Genomic DNA, 14417 nt, shown 5'->3' with positions numbered 1-14417 from the left:
CTATCATATATTTTTTGATATCGTTTTCATAAGCTTAATACTCAGTTTCAGTCTTTCTGTTGCAGCCTGGGTTCGCTAAATCGTCTTACAGCAATAGTACCCCAAGGAAACACATTACTCACTTCCTATAAATAAGTTTGATATCGTTTTTTCACACTTTGATGCTCTTGACGTTATTCTTTCTCCCGCAGTCTAAGTTCACTAAATCGTTTCACGGCAATGGTGCCCCAATACGCATTCAACCTCGATTAGCAGAAAACAGCGGGGAAATTCTGCGAAGAATCTGATGACACATGCCCTGAAGGTACCCGTGGCCTACGTCAGACACCTCTTTTTACATTGAAACAATAAGTACGTCGTTGTGTGTGGGCTTGTTTGGGCGCGGTTGTCTTTTTGTTTTGTTAGCTTTGGGTTTTTTTTCTTGAATTTTTCTCCTCCTCCTTTTCATTTCCCTTTTCTTTCTGGTGTCTGTCTGTTTGGCTTTCTTTTTCCTTCCCTTTCTTCTGTCTGTCTCTCTTTCCCTGTCGCTCCCCCTTTACTCTATTTTTTCTTTTGTCTGTCCTCCTCTCTCTCTCTCCTCTTTCCCCCGCTCTCTCCTCTCTCTCGCTCCTCTGTCCCTCTCTCTCTCCTCTCTCTCTCTCTCTTCTCTTCTCCTCTCTCTCTCTCTCCTTCCTCTTCTTCTCTCCCCCTTTTTCTCTTTTTTTTATCCCCTTTCCCCCCTTTTTTTTTTCCCCCCTTTTTTCCCCCCTTTTTCCCCCCTTTTATTATTTTGGGGGTTTTTTGCCTACTCCTTTTGGTCTTGTTAAAATGTTCAAATTCTCCCCCTTGGGTTCCCCCATCTTCAAAAGGGAAAAAAAAAAAAAAAAATTCCCCAAAAATATCCCTTAACGAATGGAAAAAATTTTTTATTTTTTATAAATTTTCCCCCTCCCCCCTCCCTTTTCCCCCCCCTTCCCACCCCCCTTTCTTTTCCCTTTCCCCCTTCTCCTTCCCCCCCTTTTTTTTCCCCCCCTTTTTTTTCCCCTTTTCCCCCCTTCCCCTTTTTTCCCCCCCTTTTTTTTTCTTTTTTCTTTTTTCTCTCCCCCTTTTTTCCCCCCCCCTTCTTTTCCCCTTTTTTTCCCCTTCCTTTCCCCCCCTTCCCCCTTTTTCTCTCTTCCCTTTTCCCCCCCCTCCTCCCTTTCCTTTTCCTCTCCTCTCCCTTTTTCCCCCCCTCTCCTCTCTCCTCTCTCCCTCCCACTCTCTCTCTCCTCTCCTCCCCCCTCTCTCCCCTCTTCTCTCTCTCTCTTTCTTTTCTCTCCTCTCTCTCTTCTCTTCTCTCCCCCCCCTTTTTTTTTTTCCCCCCCCCTCTCTCTTTTCTCTCTTTCTCTCTCCCCCCTCCTTTTTCTCTCTTTCTCTCTTTTTCTTTTTTTTTTTTTCCCCTTTTCCCCCCCCCCTCTTCCCCCCCCCTTCCCCCCCCCCCCTCTTCTCCCCCCTTTTTCCTTTTTTTCCCCTTTTTTTCCTCCTTTATTTTTTTTTCCCCCCCCCCCCCCCCCCCCTCCCCTCTCTCTCTCTCTCTTTCTCTCTTCTCTCTCTCTCTTTTCCCCTCTCTTCCTCCTTTTTCTCTCTCTCTTCTCTCCTCTCCCCCTTTTCTTTCCCCCTTTCTCTCTATCCCTCTCTCCTCTCCTCTCCCTCTCTCTCGCCCTCTCTCTCTTTTTCCCTCTCTCTCCTCTCTTCTCCTCTCTCTCTCTTTTTGCTTCTTTAGGTAATGTAATCCCTTTTTTAGTTTTCTATCTTCGTTATTCCATAACATTTTTCTTCAGTAATTTAATCCCAACTGGGAAAAACCCCCTCGTTTTCACACGCGGAAATGTCAAGAAGATGTACTCGTATTATCTTCTGTAGCTAATAACCTAACTCGCAGAGGGATTTTTGCCCCTTAATTGACTAGATATGACGGGGTTGGGCACATTTTGACTGACGGAAAGGGTCGGGGTATTCCTGAGTTTTTTGGGAAATGATAAAATTATATATATATATTTTAATATATTTTATTATATATAATAATATATATATATATATCCCTATATATATATGTATTATATTTATATTATATATATAAATTATATATTATTAATATTATTATATATATATTATTAATTTTTATATTATAATTATATATTTTTTTTTTTTTTTTTTTTTTTTTTTTTTTTTTTTTTTTTTTTTGCTTATGTTTTCGACCATGACAATCATGTCTTCCCTGCCAGTATTTATATTCTCGATAGCAGGGAAGGGCATGAATAGATCAAAGAAAATGAAAAGGAATAGAGGACAGAAAGGCGTAAATCAGGAAGAAAAGAAAAAGAAAGAAAAAAAAATAAATAAAAAATAAAAAAAATCGGGAAATAAAATTCTAACGGACGTCACCTCCATCTTTGAAAGCAAACGAACCGGCGACCACTTTCGTTATATCCATGGAAAATTTATCAACACTTGTTACTGTGTAATCGTTATAACCAGTCGTAGATACGTGATTTAAAGTGGTGTTCAAGGTAAGGAGGAATAGAAAATTTAAGCCTATTTGTTTTTGCAGACTGAGTATTATCACAGCGTATCACCTTACTGTTGCAAAGTGGTCACTGATCTGTTGCAAGCATGCTTCTGACGTTTCCATGCATAAGATCCCTTCCTATTACATAATTTAGCCTGCCCCCTCTCTGTATCATATACTGTCATAGATCTATTGTTCACAAAATGTCGGAACTCTTCGCCATTTTCATTCCATTGACGATCTCCAAATGTATAATGTTTAGCATTAAAATCTCCCATGCTATTGTGCCGTGATTCTGAAGTTGGGCAGTGAATCAGTATGAAACTTTCTACACCTTGCGTATACATTGTACAGAGATAAAAAAAAAACCAGAGGCTGTTCCAATATGTAAATGCTGATATTGCACATTATTGTCATCAGACTTCTGCACCAGCTTATGCGGTATGGTGTCACTGACATAGTCAATAGGCCTGTCATTCCTGTGTTCGTATAGGAGTGGTACCCTCTAATTCTAGGGGGGTTTTTATTTTAGTGGCTGATGTGAAGGGCTCTTGTATCAGATAACGTCAACATTATTGTTATGAATATAGTAAAGTAAGTCAACTCTACGGTTGACACCACGTATATTCCATGAAAGAAAAGTATTGTTTTCTTGTCCCCCATCACACCCTATGATTAGCTGATTGGTCAGTTTGTGTTTGATGAAGCCCTTTAGTCTGCATATTTCTTGTACAGCCATTACATATTTGTATTGCATCTTGTTTACCTACCGTGAGTCTACGCGTTTTTCCACGTTTTCCACTGGTAGCATTTTCTGAGTGATGCCCAACAGTTCGTCTTCTTCCTGCGCATCTTCGTCAGCGTCATTTTCACTGTCAATGTCGTCACTGTTTTCAGATGATCCGTCATGCGTAATAATAAAAATCAGAGCCCTCATACGTATTTCACATCACTACATCATTAGAAAGCACATTTTCCCTATCAACACGATCACTTTTGTTTTTCCCATTATCATTTTTTTTTCAATTCAGCAATCTCTTGCCTGATGTTTTTTTTTTTTTTTTTTTTTCAATTCAGCAATCTCTTGCTTGATGCTTTTTTTTCAATTCAGAAATCTCTTGCCTGATGCTTCTTATTTCCTCGGCCGTATCCATGTCTTTTTCATCTATGGTTCCTTCTGTGGCACTGTTTCCGGGGAAGGGAATCCCCCTGGCAGTTTCGGGAATTCCTGTGTGTTGGTGACGTCACGCAGCACTGGGTGGGTGTAGCGGGGCTGGGCATTGCCACTCCGCTGTCGATGGGTACGCTCAGGGCAGGGTGGGGGGGGTGCTCGTTGCGGTTTTTGGGGCAGTTACGGTGCCAGGCCGTCAACACCTTCCGCTCCGCACCTAACGCACCTCTTCACGATGGTGGCGGCGTCTTCGTTGTCGTTGTCCTTCTCGTGGTTTCTTGCAGGGCAGTCCTTTGTCGGGTGAACTTCTGCACAGACAGCATAAACTGTTTTTTCCCTGCAATATTTAACCACGTGGGCGTAACCTGGCACTTGTAGCAGGCTACAATCTCTGAGCTCCACGGTCAGCTCTATGTATCTTCCAAAGAATTGGTACTCTTTAAGTGGCGAATGCTCTTCGCTCCATACAATGGTGGTCCTGTTTAAGGGCTGTCCGTCCTTATAAATCCTCCGATTTTAAAAAACCCCGGAAGATCAGTGTTTCCCTCAGGGGGCCCCCCTTCGGAAACCGGTCCCGGGGTAATCCCCTATTTTTTCCTTTTGGGCTGATATCGCTTTGTTCTGTAGAGAGATCCCCCCGCAAATGTGCTATTAATCATCGGGACACATTTTTTTGTTTTACCGTCGTCAAACGTAGCCCCAAATGTCCCCACCACCTCCATGCGGGACAGTGAGGGGTGTTGTCTCGTCCCTTTTGGGTGTTAATTCGGTGCGGGGGGGGTGTGAGCGCCAGGTCAAGTCTGTCACCGGGCTCGCCAAAGGTCGTTTGTACGCACCCTCTTACTTTGGCACCACACTCAGTATTCGTAATTTTTACTAACACTGTGTTTTTTTTTTAGATTCCCTGATCAAGCATCATCACAAGAGACGATGCCAATAATTCTCGACAAACACAAAAAAGGGTCATGAGTGGGGATTAGTCATCTCCGCTGAGAAAACAATGGCTCTCAACCCATATATCATACGCCCCCCCACTTTTCGCATAGGGACCAGGGGCTTGACATGTGCCATAAGTATAAATATCTCGTTGGGAACGTAAAAGATGCAGACCTGGGCCTTTCTCTAAAGAAGAGATTCTGGGAGAGATTGAAAAACCCTTGAAATTTCTTGTTGGAAGAGAACATGGCAACAATGTTAAGCTCGCTAGACTGTTTTACTTGGGTTTTATAAGGTCAGTTTGTAGACTACCATGCACTGCACTTGTTGCAGTGTAAGGAACAAAATAGGTAGTTTGGAGGTAGTGCAAAAAGAAGCTATGAGGATATCCTCGGGGCCCCGAAACAGCAAGGATAGTGAAAATGAGATCAAAATTAAACTTAACATCCATTTCTGATAGAATAATATTTTTTTTACACCATATTTGGGGTCAAAACTCTGAGGGAACCCTCGTATCTCTCAGATTTTCCAAAAACAACTGCAACATAAAATCACGCAAGTAGACGTGACTAATCACACACAAAGCGCGCCTTCTGATACACAAATCTCCATGAACATTATAAAATCCAATTAGTAGAATACCAAAAGGTCGATCCATTCCACCTGGAAGAATTCAACATTGATCGTGCACCTTTCATGTCTACCACAAACAAACAAAGCAGGTGGCGATGGGGAATTGTGAGTTGCATTAAGCGTAACGTAACTTTGCAAAAGAGCATAATTTTTAACATTCAATTTGTATGGGTCCATCTCATGTTGGCATACGCAAGCACGACCACGTAGACAAATTGGCGAAAGAAGCCTGCAGCAAGATACCGTGAACATAGATCTCGGGATCCTCTTGCTAGGGTTGCACATACATTGAAACGTTCTCATAGGAAGAACTCAATTGGCCCGAAAGCTGTACCCTAAGGCCCGCGTCATTATAGAGATAGCAAGCCTTCCTATGGGGGGGCACCGATGTCAAACCAGAAGAGTAGCGTAAATATCTATCAAAACACGTTAAATACATAAATTAAGAGAGAGAGAGAGAGAGAGAGGGGAGAGAGAGAGAGAGAGAGAGAGAGAGGAAGAGAGAGGAGAGAGAGAGAGGAGAGAGAGAGAGAGGAGAGGGGAGAGAGAGAGAGAGAGAGAGAGGGAGAGAGAGAGAGAAAGGGAGAGAAACAGGCATTGGTAATTACAAAATAATCGATCTCACAAGCGCGTAGTACTACATAAACTACGTAACAGATCACAGTAATGACTTACGCGGTTGTATTTGTTTTGATCCTCGGAAGGTAACCAGATGGAGACTGAAAAAAAATGGGTCCCATCTTCTCTCTTCTCTGTCATTTATCTCCTTTATTTTTTGATGTTGCACCTTTTTCTATAATAGAAGTCTTAGTTTTCGTCAGAGTAACCACTTTCCCTCATGATCTGTTTTTCCGTTTAATTTTGTTTCATTTTCTTGTCGGGCCCTTTTTCTCTTCTTTTAATATATATTCCTCACTTTTTCGTTTTCTGTTCATCTCTTTTTTATATAATTCCTTCTCTCCTGTTCTCATTTGTTTCCCCTATTCTCCTCTCACTTTCCTCTCTACATTTCCTTTTTCTTTCCCATGCCTTCACCTTTATTCGTTACTCTCCTATCACCTAAAATTCCATGTCCTTTAGAACCCCACTTTTATCCTCTCTCACTTTACTAACATTCCTTGAGTTTCCCCTTTTCTTTATCGTCTCTTTACCGTTTTCTTTAAAATTTCTTTCCATCTCTATTTTCGTTCTCTCTCTCTCTCTCTTTTTTTTTTTTTTCTTTTTTTTTTTCATCTCTTCCCTCAGGTTTTTCTTCAGTCTCTCCCCTTTCCAACATTCTCTCCTATCTCTTTTCCCTATATTGACTTTCTCTCTTTCCTCAATACTTCTAATGATTTTTTTCCTTTTTTCCCACCTTTCTTTTGTTTCTTCTTTAAATACCTCTTTTCTTCTTTTGGCCCCCACTACTTATTTTTTTACCCGTTCCTTTTTCTTCCCCCCCCTTCTTTCCTTCTTTCCCATTTCTCCCTCCTCTCTCTTTCTCAAATCTTCACTTTTCCCTCCCCCGTTTTCTTCCATTAAAATTCTTTTTCCCCCTCTCTCTCTCCCTACCCCCCAACTTCTTTTCCCATTCATTTTTTTCCATACTTTTCTTTGCTTTCCCCTTTCTCTTTTCTTTTCTCTTTACCCCCTTTCTCTCTCTCCTTCTCTCCTTTTTAAATTTAAATTTTTTCCTTCTCCTTATTTTCCTTCGTTTTTTCCCTCTTTCTCTTTAATCTCTCCCCTTTTCTCACTCTCGGTCTTTACCTTTTAAATTTTTTCATTCTTCTTTCAAATTTTCCCTCGTGTCTCTCTCAACTTTTTTCTCGGCCCTTTTTCCCTTCCCCACAAAATCGTTTCATTTCCCTTTTCCGATAATTACTTTCTTGTCCTACTCATAAATTCATTCAAACCCCTTTTTCCCCTCGTTTTCCCCTCTATCGCTCCCCTTTCCGTCCTCACCCTTTTTTTCCCCTTTCTCTGTGTCCTCCCCCCCTCTCCCCCTACTTCTCCCCCCTCTCTCCTCTCCTTATCCCTCACCCTTAATCTCTCTCCCCTTCACCCCCTCTCCTTCTTCCTTTCCCCCCCCTCTCTCCCCTTTCGCCTTTTCCCCTCCCCTCTCTCCTTCTCACCGAGACTGGGCTTTCCTCAATATCCGGGGTGGCCATAGTGAAGCCCTGTGGAACGCCTCTCACCAATTCTACTTTTTGGATCGAATCTCGCTTGATACATCAAGAAAGGTTTTCTTATGCTTTACTGTTATTTTTGTTGCTCTTTTTTTTTTAATGTCTAGCTTTTATCGTTGATTTTGTTTTTATTATTATTGTGTTGTTTTTACCCTTATTGTTAAAAATAATGATATCATTTTATTTTGTTTTTTTTGTTATTGTTTCATTATTCTACTATAATTTAAATTATTGTTATTGTTTTTTTCAATTATCATTATTATAAAAATTTATTATTTCATTATTTTTATTTTATCTCATTTTTTACATTATATTTTTATTATCATTATCTTTGTTTTTATATTACTATTACGACTGCTACTACTGTTCTTATTATTATTTTTAAATGTACATTTTTAATCTTTATCGTTATTATTATTGTTTATATTATCTTGTTATTGGTGTTTTATTGTTATTATTTTATTTTATTATTTTATTATTTTTTTTTATTACTTTTATTAATATTATTGTTTTGTTTTTTTTTTTTTTTCTAAGTACTTTAAAATCATTGTTTATTACTGTTTCATTATTTTACATTATCATTATTATATCTAATCTAATTATAATTTTTTATGATTATTTCTATTTTTAACTACACTATATTATCATCGTCATCATCATTATTATTATTACGCTACACATCATCATCATCATCTCGTACCTTCAAAATTATCACATCACGTCATCATCATTTTCATCATTATCATCTCACACGAAAAAAACAAAATACAAAAACAACGCAATTCATGAGACCCTTTCCCAAACCACCCGTACACGCCCCATTTAACCCCCCCTCCCCCCTTTCCCCTCTTTCTCTCTCCTTCTCAGGCTTCTTAAAGGAAGAAACCATCTAAAGAATTCTTAAACATGACTCTTGACAAATGCGTCCCGGGCAAAGACACGAGATGCGGTATCGAAAGGCACTCACCAGATGTTCAACTCTCCTTTTTCTCGGGCAAAGCCTTTTTGCCGTGATTAAGGGCGGTGGGGGGGGGGGGGTGGAGGGGGGGGAAGGAAAGGGGAAGAAAGGAAAGGGGGGGGAAGGGGGAAAAAGGGGAAGAGAATACGGGGATAGTGTAAAAAAATACTTGTATAAAACTTAATATCTCTTTAAGATACGTTTATTTTTAATATATTTATTATATATAATTTCATTTTAAAATTTTTTCATATATTATTATATTTATTATTATTATAAATTATATCTTTATTATTATTTTTTTATTTTTTTTTTTTAAACCCCCCCAAAACCACACACCACCCACCACAACACACCATGACTATATAATATATACATAATATATATTTATAATATATTAAAATATATTTTTTAAATATATATATAATATGTATATTTATATATAATATATTTTAAAACACAATAACTATATATTTTGGGGGGGGATAACACACCACACACACACATACACAACCAAAACCAACCGCACGCACGCACGCCGCACGCACGCCCACGCAGCACGCACACAAACCCAAAACAACCACACACCACAACCACCACACCACACACCTCTCTCTCTCCTTTCTCTCTCTCTCTCTCTCTCCCCTCCTCTTCCTTCCTCCTTCTCTCCCACTCACGGGCCACAACCCCACGCACGCCGCACGCACACACCCCACCCCACACACCACACACACCACACCACACACACACAACAAACCACCACACACACACCACCAACCACACATATATATAATGCATACATTTATTTACACACTTGTTTTTGTTTGTGTCTTTATGTATCCGTATATATGTACCATATATATCCCAAAACCAAAAACGATAAAAGGGAATATTTATTTACATATTCAATTACCTTTGCATTTGGGGGGGAAATTTAAATTTTAAGTTTTAATCAACCGAAAACTGATCTTGGGGTGTTTGCTATTAATATATATATATATATTATATAATAATATATAATTTTAATTAATATATCACACCCACTTTATTATACTACATTATTGTGTGGTCCACACAACCCACACACACACACACATAAAACCCACACACACACACACACACCCACACACACACACACCACACAGATATTATATATTATATTTTATTATAATATATAATATATAATATATAATATAATTTTAATACCCACGCGCCGTGTTGTATGTATGTTATAAAGGCCGCGGGGGCCGAAGGGTTAAGCGTGGGACTGGGGACTGTCACACCCCCATCTGAGTTCGAGGGTTCGGTCCCCGGGCCCGGCCGTTGTTCCCTTGGGCAAGGAGCTTCACCTCGTTGCCTGCCTAGCCCTGGGTGGGCGGGCCAGCCCGCAGTGCTGGTCCCAACCCCGGATAAAATGAGAGAATGATTACCTAAAAAAAAGTAACCCGGGCCCTCTCCGTAAAAGGAAACGGGGGACCACCACGTACTCCCCCAAGAGCATCACAACGTAAAACTGAAATTTGAGATCATCTGTGACCACGGCGGCTCAGACATAACCTACCGTTAAAAAGAAAAAGATATAAAAATATTTATATTAATAATATTATATTATATTATATATATAATATATATATATATATATTGTGTGTGTTTTGTGTGTGTTGTGTGTGTTGTGTGTGTGTTGTGTGTGTGTGTGTATGTGTTTTGTGGTGTGTAGGGGTTTTCATGTATATTCATTTTAATCTAATCTATACTCGCATCCGCATTCACACACACCCAACCCCCCCTTCCCGTGGGTCGTCGGGGACCGCAAGGCGCTGCCTGGCCAATACCACGCAGAAACCCGGGTACAGTGCGTGGGAATACGGGAGGACTGCCCCTCTCTTAAAAGGGTTTTCCAGCACCCTCCCCTTGTTCTTCGCGAGGGCCACCACGATGAAGGGGGAAACGGGTGAAGGGCCTAAGCTCGGGTGTTGTGCGGGGGGGGAAGGGCTCTAGAACTGAAGAAAAACAAATAAATGGGAATAATCAATAATAAAAGAGAAAATTCTAAAAATGAACAAAAAAAATGCAACAAATAAAAAAGACAAAAGAAAGAAGAAAAATACCGCCCATTTTTATGAATACAAATGCATGTAATGTTCTCTAATCCCAACCCCCTTTCTCTTCAAAATAGGTAGTATGCGTTAAAACAGTAAAGACAAAAAAAACGTCTCTGAGCGGACGAAGAACTGATAGGTCCTACTTGAAGGGGACATGGAATTCTATCAGTTCCAAAAGCACACTTTATCCCCAAAGCGAAGCGATAGCGAAACAGCGTAGTCTTTTTTTTTTTAAAAAGATTTTTTATCTATTTTTTTTATTTTTATTTATTTATTTATTTATTTATATTTTTTTTGTAAAGGGGCCTTTTTTGTTTTGTTTTTAAAAATGAGGACTGTTATGCCTGTGTTTGTTTTTTCACTTTCTCTCCTCTCTCTCTCTCTCCCCTCTCTCTCCCTCTCTCTTTTCCCCATCCTCTCTCTCTCTCTCTCTCTCTCCTCTCTTCTCTCTCTCTCTCTCTCTTTTTGGATCGAAAACTTGGAAGAGACCACTTTAAAAGAAAAAAAAACAAGAAATAAACCAACAAAAAAAAAACAAAACAAAAGAAAATACTCTACTTTAAAGAAAAAAACCTACGCCCATTATGTTAATTAGCAAAGTCCCATCAATTTTTTTCTAATTTTAGGGAAAAGTTGTAAGGTTTTTGCAACACACCCAATATATACCTAGTATATATATTATCTATTACTATATATTTATATCATCTACTACCTTTTCCACACACCCACACACCAACACACACCACACACACCACCACACCAACACACCCCATAATAATATAATTTTATAATATATTAATATATAAATATTATATTATATATTTTTATATATATATATACATACCCACACACACACACACACACCACACAACCACACACCCACAACACCCCACACACCACAACAACAACACACTATATATATATATATATATATATAATATAATATATATAATATAAAATATTTACATATATATACACACATACAATAAACTCACCACCACACCCCAAAACACACACACCACACAAACCCCTCACACACACACACAACCCCACACACACACCAACACACAACAACACACACACACAAACCCCCACACACCATTATTTTATATATATTATTATAATATATATATATATATTTTAAAATTATATATATAATTTTATTTATTTTTTATTTATACCACACACACACACACACACACACCACCCACCCAACACACACACACACACACTATATATAATATATAATATATATATATTTTAATATATATTTAATATATTTTATAATATATTATTAATTATATATGTAACACACCCAAAACACACACCACACACACAACCACACACACACAACACACCACAAATATATATATATATTATAATATATATATATATATAATTTTTATTATATTTATATACCACAATTTTAATATATTAAAATATATATTATTAATATATAATATTATATTATTATTATTATTTCATTATTATTTTTATTATTCTTATCATTTTGTTTTTGTTTTGTTTTATTTTATCAAAATTTTACTTTTTTATTACAAATCGTATTACGCTCTTTTCTATTATTAATTAAAATTTTTTTATCATTGTTAATATTATTTTTTTACTTTTATAAAAACTATTTTCTATCTTTTATTATTATGATTATTATTTTGATAAAGTTACATCTTTATTGTTTTTCAAACTCATCATTTTTGTTATTATTATCTTTATCATCTTATTACGTTTATTATAAAACCTTTTATCATTTTATAACATTAGCGTTATCATCATTATTTCATTATTTCATCATTATTATTATTATTATTATTATTATTATAATTATTTTTATCATTATTTTATTTCATTATTATTATTATCATTTTCATTATTAATTATTATTATTATTATAATATTATTATTTTTTTTATATCATTGTTATTAATTATATTATTACTGTCATTATTGCTTTTATCATTTTATTACATCAAATTTATCATTTTTAATTTTTTTTTACTTTTTTCTACTTTTAAATTTACTCGCTTGTAGCCTTTCTTTCTTCTACTTTCCTTGCTACTATACACTGTACTACTGTTACTTATATATATAATATTATATATATATATATATAATATATATTTATATATATTATATATATGGTGGATATATATATATTCACCTTTAAAAAGCACTACTTTTACTAATGCTTCCTTTTCTATGATTATTTTCAGAGCAATATTTTTAAAATTTTTCTTTTCTGTCATAAATTTGTCCCAAAATTTGTCCAATCCAAAAAAGGAGAAACTGGCAATCTGGGAACGACTCTGAAATTTGCCCCATTCACAACCTTAAGAAAAAAATTGTTTAAAGGGAACAAATAAAAACCATTTTAAATTTTTATATATTATATATATGTATATATATATATATATATATATATATATATATTTATTTTATATATATATATATTTAATATATTATATTATATATATATTAAAATTATATTATATATATATAATTTATATATATATATAATTATTATATTTTGTGGGGTGCGTGTGTGTGTGTTATAAAACAACCAACATTATAATAATAAAAACAAAAAGAAATAAAAAATAAAAAATAAAAATAATAACAGTAATCATTATGATAATAATATAATAATAATAATTAAAAAGAAAAAAAAAAAAAACAAAATAAAATAAAAACAATAAAAAAATAGTAAATAATAATAATAAAAAAACAACAACAACAACAACAAAAATGATAAAAATAATGTAAAATAAAAAAATGATAATAAAAATAATGATTTAATAATAATGATAAAATAAAAATAAAAATAATAATAAAAATATAATAAAAATGATAATAAATTAAAGTAATAATAAAAATGTAAAAAAATAATAATAATATAATAAAATAAAAAATAATAATAATAAAGATAATAATAAATAAATAATAATAATACACATCGGGGCCCCATCAAAATATAAATATAATAATAAAAATAATATAATAATAATAATAATAATAAAATAATGATAAAAAACGAAAAAAATAAAGAAATACTAAAAATAAAACAACCGCAAAAATAATATGATGATGAGTTCTAAAAATAATAATAATAAAAAAATACAAAAATAATAAAAAAAAATTATTATAGTAATAAAATAATAATAAATGAAAAAATAAAAAATGGCAATATAAAGTGTAATAAAAACAGTATTAAAAAAATGATAATAGTAATAAGAATAGTAGTAATAATATAAAAGATAAAAATAATAATAACTTTTTATACAAATTTTGGGAAAAACAATAATAAAATGATAATATAAAACATAATCATCATAATAAAATTATGTATAATGACTAAGAACTATAACCATAATGATAATCGAATAAAAGAGTAAAAAAAAAATGATAAAGGAATAAAGGTGACCTTTTCTATAAAAAAAGTGACATACTAAATAAAGTTAATGAGTTTGTTTTTTTGGGAAAATTTTCCTCCCAAGGGGAGACCTTCCTCCAAGGGGTAGGACTTTTCCCCCCAAGGGCAGGACTCTCCTCCCAAGGGCTAGGACTCTCCTCCCAAGGGGTAGGACTTTCCTCCCAAGGGCTAGGGCTCTCCTCCCAAGGGCTAGGACTCTCCTCCAAGGGCGGACTTTCCCCAGGGGGGGTAGGGCTCTCCCCCAAGGGCTAGGACCTCCTCCCAAAGGGGTAGGACTCTCCTCCCCGGGCTAGGACTTTTCCCCCCAAGGCTGGGTCTCCTCCAAGGGGGAGGACTTTTCCCCCCAAGGGGTAGGGCGGGGCCCTGCTCAAAACCTTTGGGTTTTGGGAGGGATGGCGTGAAATGATAATGCAGTAAAAGTAATGAACCCTTAATAGTTATAAAGGTTATAAAAATAATAACAATAAAACAGCAAAAATA

The sequence above is a fragment of the Penaeus monodon genome, chromosome 11 (assembly GCF_015228065.2).
Source record: "Penaeus monodon isolate SGIC_2016 chromosome 11, NSTDA_Pmon_1, whole genome shotgun sequence".
NCBI lineage: Eukaryota > Metazoa > Arthropoda > Malacostraca > Decapoda > Penaeidae > Penaeus > Penaeus monodon.
The sequence above is the reverse complement of the archived record's forward strand: the minus strand, read 5'-3'. Positions refer to the sequence as shown.